Source organism: Anser anser, assembly GCF_964211835.1.
Source record: "Anser anser genome assembly, chromosome: 1".
In the NCBI taxonomy this organism is placed as follows: Eukaryota; Metazoa; Chordata; class Aves; order Anseriformes; family Anatidae; genus Anser; species Anser anser.
Window position 1 is genome coordinate 107774823 of NC_139720.1, and position 9405 is coordinate 107784227.

Consider the following 9405-nt stretch of genomic DNA (forward strand, 5'->3'; position numbering starts at 1 on the left):
TCCTTCCACAGAGCAAGGATAGCTTGTGAGCAGAAAGGTATGCTGTGATGGGCAACCAGCTGGGAGGAGATATGAGTGGTAGGTATAGAAACAGTTCTTAACCTTTCCTTTGTTAAATTTATAGCTTGAGCTCCCTGAGTTCCTCACAGTCCTTTACTAATTCTCCTGGCTTTCCTTTAATCCTCTCCAATTTATCAATGTCTTTTCTGAATTGTGTATTTCAGAACTGAAAGCCTCAGCCACACCAGGAGAAATGCAGAAAGAGCATAATTCATAATTCATTTCTCCCCAAGATTCTCATGTCTATATCTCACATTTGCTTTTTTAAAATTTTATTTATTTATTTATTTGCTGTGGAATTGTATTGTGTTCACGTTTAGTGTGACTTCTTGCACCTTTTTAAGAGCAGCTGCTTTTCAAAGCAGAATTTGTCACCATGGAAGTGTGGCTTCTGTTCACACTTAGCTAGACTGAAAAGTGACTTGGCTACATGGAATTGCAAATTGTGTATTTATACTATACTTACCAAACAACCCACATTTCCCTTCTGAATACTATTCTTTGACATTTTTTTAGGCATGTGGGCATACATAAACTATAAATTCAATCAATAACAGTTTTGTTTTCCTCCGAGTCATTGATAACAATATTAAATAGCAAAAGGTCAAGAACTTATCCTTAAAGACCTCAAAGACATCAGTAAGAAAGCAGTGTTTAATCAATATGAACTGTTCTATTGATTTTCTATCATCTGGCTTCTTAATCAAAATATCTTGTAGCAAACCAAACAATTTGCAGAAATGGAAGTGGTAAATTGTATTATTGCTGTTATCAATGAAACTCATAAAGCCAGGTTGCCTAGTATTTTTCTCAATCAACTTTTCATTAATTTGATAATTACATATTTATACTAAAAATGCCAAACCACCTAGCTGCTGAGCATTCAGGAGTTCACGTACAAAACTCAGCATGGCAACAATGCTCAATCATCATTAGCACTTTCAAGCAAACAGCAGAAGACATAGACATCAGTCATCTGACAGTCATTCAGAAGTATTACACTTTCCCCTGTCAGTCTTAAGTCATGTAGTGACTAACACAAATAATTGTTAAACTGAACTTCAAGAAAAGGAAGATAATAAAGCTACTACAGTTAATGCAACCAATTTTTAGGTATTTGCTAGCTAAAAAAAAATAAAAATAAATAAATAAATAAATGAAATAAAAGGAGACATTTCTGGTCATTTCTTTCATCAATGATACTTATTGCACCCTAGGAAAATGCCATCACCCCCCGGATTATATACTGTTTAAATTTTGGACCATGACAAAATAAATACTAAAGCAAAATGAATTATTGCTTGACATAGTCTACCTACCCACACCAGAATTTCCTCAGAGTGTATTGCATTTTCTACTGTAGGAAAATACTATTTTGTGCTATAGCAACCTTTATAGCAACCAGATTATTTGTTCCCAGGTGTCCTCATCTATGTTCTCATTGAAGTAACTGCAAAAGTGTGAGGATACTCTTGAACTTCTGAATATTTTTATATTTGTATTATATATATTCACACATATTCGGGTGATAAAGGCCATATAAGGATTTGAGAGAGATACAGCCAAGGAAATAGACATTAAAATGCAAAAATACACTGTGAAAAAAAAAAAAAAAAAAAAGACCTGTCTCACTGTAATGTGACATCACAGAGCCTATCAACTTTTAAATGACTGCACAATATGAGCACAGTGTGATTCTAATCTTTGTATTTGCAAAAAAAATTTTGAAAATCAATTTCTGTACAAATTAGCAGTGCTGAAATTAGTGATTACAGTATAGAAAATAGAAAATATCAAGCAATAATGATGTTATGGACCTAAAAAAGATTACTATCTACAAATAAATTTTCTTCTTAGAAATATGCTCATCTGTAACTGAAATTATCATTTAACTTTAGCAAAATTAAAGCAAACCTAGTTTGATCTTCTAGACTGTTATATTCATTTTGTACACATAATTTCTCCATGTGGTGATAGATAAAAGAAATATGACTATCATTTCCTCATAACTGAAAATGCATTTTAATATTTTTGTGTGCTACTGTGGTAACGCTCATCCTAACTCAGTTTCTAAATGTGAACATATTCTACTATCCACCCACAAGCCTAACCTAAAGCTGTGAATGGCCATTAAGAAAGCTTCAAGATTCATTTCTGTGCTTCTGGAAAAAGAGAGAGAGAGAGAAACATGTAAGCTTCAGTCACAGCAGTTAATGAATTAACTGAAGTAACATGATGTTGGCTGTTCATAGATCAATCCTTTCATTTCTTTTAAGTAGAAATATATTCCTTATAGTGAGGCCTTACATTTCACATAGCCACCCATCTCACAACTGACCTAGGGAGCAAAATTCCTCGAGGCTCTTCTGTAGTGTTCACTGTGATGAAACTGGGAAAATATGTACTGTAACAGGAATAAGATCACAAATGACCTAAAATAAATTGGCAATTCATTCTGTTTCAAAGCTAAGTATTGCAAGCTGTTTAAATTATGATACACATATCCAGAGGACTACTTGTTACTCACATTTCAATTCTTAAACTTTGTTTTTGTTTCAATGGGAAAATTCTAAAATTGTGTTTAGGATGAGCACTAACATTCAGCAGCTGCAAGTTGTTAACATATGATCCCTTCCTGCTGAAAAAGCAGTAATCCTACAGAAACACTTACAAAATGCATAGAGCAAATCATTTAAACAAAACATTCAAATATATTTCTCCAAACATTAGGGGAAAAATACATTTAGGAAATGGTAAAATTACTTCTATATACATTTTATTGCTAAGTATATTCCCTAAAGCACTTCTGCAAATTGCTTACAAGCCATTCTTTGAAAATATCCATTCCTACTGGCATTGGTTAATTCTGATCAAATATCTCTTCAGCTACGCAGTGGGAGGATATGGAGAAGATGCCACCAGAATCTTCTTAGAAGCAAATAGTGGAAGGATGAAAGGCAAGGGACACAACTTGCAATGTGGAAAATTCTGATTAAACATAGAAATTTTTTCACAGTGAAGGTAGTTCAGCACTGAGTAGTATTGAGTCAGCCGTACAGTACACTGGGTAGTACTGTAAAATACTGCAAATACCCAGTCACATTAGCTAGGCACAGTGAAATAACTGGAAATGACAAAGACGAAGGATGAAGCAATCTTATTGTGGAATGAGAAAAATGGTAAGGGAAGAGAAGATACTTTGAATGATGGAGTTGCAGAAAGAATAAGAATCAGAGAAAAAAAAAAAAAAAAACAAAGAAATGGAAACAAGACAAAGGTTAAAAGGAAACTTTGGACAGTTCCAACTCTTCATTTGCAAGTTGTTTTCAGTAAAGTTGTCTATAAGGTCCAAAAATCTTGCCTTAATATTTTCAGATGGGTTCTTGAAAATGTCTTATAATAATTAAAAGCAAAGTCCCTGCTGTGCAGAATGAGCTCTCTAACATTATTTCAAAAGATCCTTGCATTTGGGCAAATGTTGAGTCCTACATAGTTTGCATCAGTTACTGTGCAGACTTAGGTATGTTATAAAATTACACTGCACTTCGCTTGTTATGTGCTAAGCGATTTAGTGACAATGCTACTCAAAGACCAGCAATAGTCCTTATGCTGTAATATAGCTATAAATAAAGCTAAATCAACATTTATATAGTTGAACTTTTTCATTTCTATATCTTTTTTCGCTCAGACACCATTCTAAGTATTTAAAATATCTAAAGACAAAATGTTTCTGGATTTTATTTATTTATTTATTTATTTATTTATTTTATAAATTCTAGATTCCATGCTTCTGACAAGGCATTTCTGTCATCACAAAATAAATGCACCTGTGGAAGACACCAAAAAAAATTTTTGTAGTGTGGGTTGTTTGAAATCCCAAGTACTGAGAGCAAATTTACTATTAGAAGATTATGTTTGTTTACCTGAATCTCGTTTTGTTTGATTTTTTAAAAAATATCTATTTTTTTCTATAAAAAGTTGATGAGAATTGAACTTGCAGCTGATTCAAGGTCCATTTCTGCTATTAAACAGGTCCTACTGTAGCTGTTGAGAGGTTCATCAATATAGCAGAGTTCAAATATTACCAATCTGTTCTTATCATTGTAACCAATTGCAATCTATCAGATGATGAAGGAGAGCTCTTTTCCCTCCTTTCCTTCCCTGATTTTACTAGTATAAGAAACCATACTTTCACCAAAAATACATTCTTCCTCTCATCTGGGTCTTACTCTAAACCTTAAATCAATAGCTGTTTAGCCTCTGCATTGACAGGGATCGGGCCCATAACTTCTCTTTTCTGTTGTTGTATGAAAACTCTCTGGTTTTTTTAGTGAATCAATCATCCTTTCTTAAAAGACTCTGTCCCCTAGATGGAAAAGATATTTTCATTTCAGCTATTCCAGAAGTTCTTTGTTGAAGCATTTTCTCTCCTATTAAAATGTCTCTCTCTGTAGGACTTATTTTTCTCTTGCTCAGATGCATACGTCCTTTTCTATCATGAAAGGCTACAAAGTTAAGCAGGCCTACTTAAACTCCCAGGAAGAAACATTTTATGACAAAACATATTTCATAAATCTAGGGTTTATGCTATGGCTGTAAAAACTAGTTCAGATCTTTAGTATTAGATCAATACAATCAGTGCTAACTTCATGTGAGCCAGCACTCATTTATTTTCTGTTCTTTCTTTTTCAAGGTAATACTGTGTGAACGTGAGAATGGGTAGTAGTAAGTCTGCTAAAATCCATCTCCCTGAGTCAAGACGTAGTCGCACCATGTTCTGAAGGCCTTTCTTGGGTGCTCTTCTGATCTCTACCTGCCTGAAACAGGACAAGAAATTTGTCACATGTCCATGCTCTGATCTAAGTTAATGCAGTCTACCTATTATCATGGTGTCAATAAGGAAACCTATTACCCATTGTTAATGAGGTTTCACTTATAAGAATTTTTCTTTAACTCCAAAAATCATGTATGTCCAAAAGAGAGGGAAGGAGGAAATAAAAAGCACTATGCAGATACTGTGAGATCAGAAATAACTGTAAGAAAAATTTCTGCTTTGTGTTTTAGTTGTCTTCACTAGAAAATGCATAAAAGTAGGCCTTATGTCATCAGGAGACAAAATCCAGTGAGCATGGATATAAAAATTACAAAAGACAACGTACTATCTAGTACTAGAATACCATGAAAAGAAGAAGCACTGTCAAAAAGCTTCATAGTTGCTTGTAATTCCTTTATAACCTCTTGTGCCACTGTTTAAAGGGACAAGTTTTCTTATGATCTTTGCTTAGTATCTCACTAACACAAGCACTGCTAGCTAAATTAGGTTCCAAGATCAGTAGCTTCACAGATCCATTCCTGATTTCAAATAAACAAAAAGTCACAGCTGTCATCAATTAAGATAACAAAAAAAAATTATCGAGAGGTTATTCTGCTATAATATCAAAGGGTATTACAAAAAAAAAAAAAATCCAATTCCAAATACACCAAATAGATATTTTTTTCAAAGAGTACATTTCTTCTTTTTATTCTGACAGCTTTTCTTTGGATTTAAAATAATACAGAAATAAAGCTTTCTTGCAGGGCATAAATTCTCCCATCTCTGTTTGAAATTATCAAATCAAAAACTCTCAGGAAAACACATACCTAGAGATTTGTGTGTTTGCAGCTTTGGTAAACAGATCAAATGAGTCACTCTTTGTATGTTTCTTAAATCTCCTTTCCTACAGGAGAAGTCACAGCATTAACAGAACTCATTTTACCATGAACTAAAAAAAAAAAACAAAAAAAAAACACTTCTCTAAACAACACTGCAACCAACAGACTCTATATACCAAAACACTCAGCTAAGTTGAATTGGACCAGTTTATATTTGTTTTTTTATTATTGACTTATTGTATTTTTTGTTCCTCTATATTCACCTCAATGCTTTTAAATAATAATTGATTGAGGCTTTGAGAACCTGAAGCTAATGAAACAAATTTAACACTCACCTGATAAAAATCCAGAAAAAAATGCAATTGTTATTTACTCCTCGTTGGATCTTGTTGAAGAAAAGGTCCTGCTTTTCCAGAAAAGCAGTCTACTGTTACAGCAATCATAATCCCATAGAAACTTCTGGTCCAAGGACATTATTCAATATGCTTTAGGTCATGCTGCAACTTCCTCTATTATTCATGCTTACTGCCTTGCTTTCTTAGGCTTGATTTGTGGCTATACTCCAAGCACAGCAAAAGTGTCCAGGAAATGAGTGTGAGAGGAGACAGTGTATGAAAGTATTAGGAGAATCTCTAGTTGATATAAGGCATACTCAAGGAGTAGAAATGCACTTTCAGCAGAAGAGTTCAATGAAAGTGGCGCCAGAATGTGAACAAACATAGCTAGAACAGTCTCCAAGTAGCAGAGAAGCCAGACCATGAGGAGTCTTATTTCAGCAATGGGAAGAGGAAAGAAAAAACTGAAAATTCAGAAATTAAAGCAATGTCTTACTTTCAATTGAAAGAATGACTGTTTGTTTTGTATTAGACCTCCTGAGCTCTTTATTTGCAAATTTCACACATCTAAGTTCTATCGAACCCTGTTCTCAACTTATTTTACTGCAAACATTTGTCTAGATTAGAGCAGATCAGCAGGTTTTTGAGACAATGAACACACTATGTATTTGAGCAGCAATTGGCAAAACAAGGTACTAGCCCAACATGTTAGTGATTATACCCTTCCCTTTCTTGACCCTAGCACGTCTGCATCTCAAAGCACATGTGGATAAAACACATAGTCTCTGTTCCAAAAGTCAAGATTTCTGTATTCCATTACTAACAAGAGTGACTGCAAGCTCCCCAAATGTGTTTCCCATCCAGATAGTAGCAGTGGATAACGTTTTATTATTTACTTCCTTGTTCATCCTACATGCAGAATTCTCCTGATTCTTTTATTTTGCTTTTCTTCCATTGCAGTACAGCAGATATGTAGTGATCAGGCCAAGACAAACAGTGAAGAATTTTAGAGATTAATTATCTCAGAAGGACATTATAAATTCCAAAACAAAGCCTCTCCTGCTACTCGCTTGTCTCCCTGAACAAACAAACAAACAAACAAATAAGTCTTTTAATCACCTAAGCAGAGTGAAGCAAAGAGGAAAAGCTTTACTGAAAGCATCTAGATAACATCTATTATTCTATGTGAATAAGACTTGTGAAATAGGTGCCAGATATTTATATCTGAAGTACTCATCTTAATAGAAAGCAGGTCATAGCTAATGTAACAGTGAATGACTCAGAATAATCATTTTAAGAGAGTGTGAAAGCCTAAGAAATTAATTTATATCAATTCTGAACAGTCATAAAATTCCACTTGTAACAAAATGTGTTCCAATATGCATCTTGTTCCTAATATTTTATTCAAAATTTAGCATACTCAATATCTACCATAATTTAGTTTTTAAAGCATAAAACAGAACTGCATGTAGAACAGTTTGTAGGGGAAAGAGGGTGTTTGTTTTTCCTGCATGTCAATAGATGAGCATGCATCTTATTCTTGTGAATAGACAAGAGGAGTGCTCTTTTCATTTCTACTTTCAAAAGCTTTTCTAAATCTATGTTGTTTTATGAAAGACTACAAAATGAATATGAACAGAAGTATCTTCAGAAATATCATTTTTGAAGAGTGGGATTTGCTGGTTTAAAAACTGAGGGTACCACCCCACTGAGCAGAGAGAAAAATGAAATAAACCTCTTACAAAAATAAGTCAGTCAAATCTCTCTGGTCTTTTCTTCTAAATCTTAACTTGTATAAGGTAACATTTGTAATAATGATAAAGTAATAGTTTTATTTTGATATTGAGCATTGCTGAAATTATCAAGATTCTGAACTAACATATATTTTTAATCTCCAAATAACACACCAACAATGTAATGTATTGTACATTTTTAATTTAGATATCCTGTTTCCATATGTTCAGGAAAATCCTATTAGCTTAAACACATATCAGTGAAAGAACTGACTGCAATGACTATTGAAGACAAACAAGTCAAGGCTTGCCCTACGTTCACAAAAACTCAAAAGTGCATGAATACTCTGTTGAAATTACATCTGCTGTGCCTTATTAATGAGCACTTGTAGACTCTGGATTTTACACTTTTCACATAAAAATATCAAATTCACAAACCTTTAGTGGCATTTACAAACTACACTCAGAAAATGTGCCATACCCTCTTTCAGCCATGACTGGGATATAATTCACAAATATCTTGTTGACAAGGTTATGATTCATTTCATACATCACTGTTCATTAAAATAACATGAACCTGTGCTCTGGTTTTGTCTCACTTCAAAGCTCAACTACCAACAAATTCATGATCAATTAGTTTAAATGGATGAATAACAGTTGGAAAACTATACAGGTTTCCCACCTTTTCGTGTCTTGTGCTTAGGTGAAATTAGAACCTCATAAATCAATTGTGACTAGCAAATTAGTTGTAGTTCTTTATTTCTTTTATTTAGTGTGAAAAAATATGTTATTTTCTTTTAACTTGGATGTGAAAAAAAATCTCTCAAATAATTAATTTCTTTCTGTGGGCTGGTAAATGTTGAAGAAACTCAAAGTTAAATCTCTTAATGAGATTTCAAGATGGTACAAATTACCCTTTGGGACTTACAGAAGCAAAGAACTAAGATTCTTTACTGTATAAAGCCTATACTCATAAGGCTGATCTCCCATGTTCACACTGTTGGCCTTTCCATTCATGGGTGGCTATTTCTTTTAGTCAAAAACATAAATGATTTTAAGATCAAGAAAAACTTTTAATTTCTTATTCCTTAAAGATGTTTTCTTCTAAAATATTAAGCAGAAAAATAATCTTATATGACACTCATCTTCACACTTGTGTCTTCTGGCTTACTTGAATGTTTCATGGAGACCAAGTGTAATGGGTTTTAGTATGCAAAGATCGAGATAACATTAATTTGCCTGATACTTCAGAACAAGCTTATTTCTGCAATTGTGAATGAATGCACATAAAAACAAAAACTGTACTCAGGGGGGACCTTGGCATCTGAGACATATGTTGGATGACAGATACATACAAACACTGATCATTTAAGTGAATCTTAAGTCACAAAGGGCAACTGATGATCCAGAAAGTAAACAACCTGGCTAACAAAACAACCTAAGCCAAACTCATTCTTTCTTCTAAATTCAATAGTTTATTTTCTCAAAGGAATATTTGGCCAGGATTAAATGTGTATCTTAAAAAAGTACACCATTATCATCTGTGAGCTTGCTTACACTGTGAGGCTTTTGGTAGTTCCTCCTGAAAAAATTGTAGTTTCTGGAATAAACTTCAGTGATGCTCC

The 9405-nt window shown here is 33.5% G+C and overlaps 1 long non-coding RNA gene across 2 annotated transcripts; it reads right to left on the reverse strand.

Annotated features, from left to right (window-relative positions):
* Positions 1 to 2807: 2807 nt before the first annotated feature.
* LOC310892730 lies at positions 2808 to 5951 on the reverse strand. 2 transcript variants are annotated; one of them, XR_014578342.1, is made up of 4 exons: positions 5889 to 5951; positions 5701 to 5777; positions 3984 to 4877; positions 2808 to 3887 (listed from the first exon to the last, which is right to left on the reverse strand). It is a non-coding gene; the product is annotated as an uncharacterized lncRNA (long non-coding RNA). The 2 variants fall into 2 exon arrangements; XR_014578343.1 differs by lacking the exons at positions 5701 to 5777; positions 5889 to 5951 and adding an exon at positions 5238 to 5374.
* Between the last annotated feature and the right edge of the window lie 3454 nt (positions 5952 to 9405).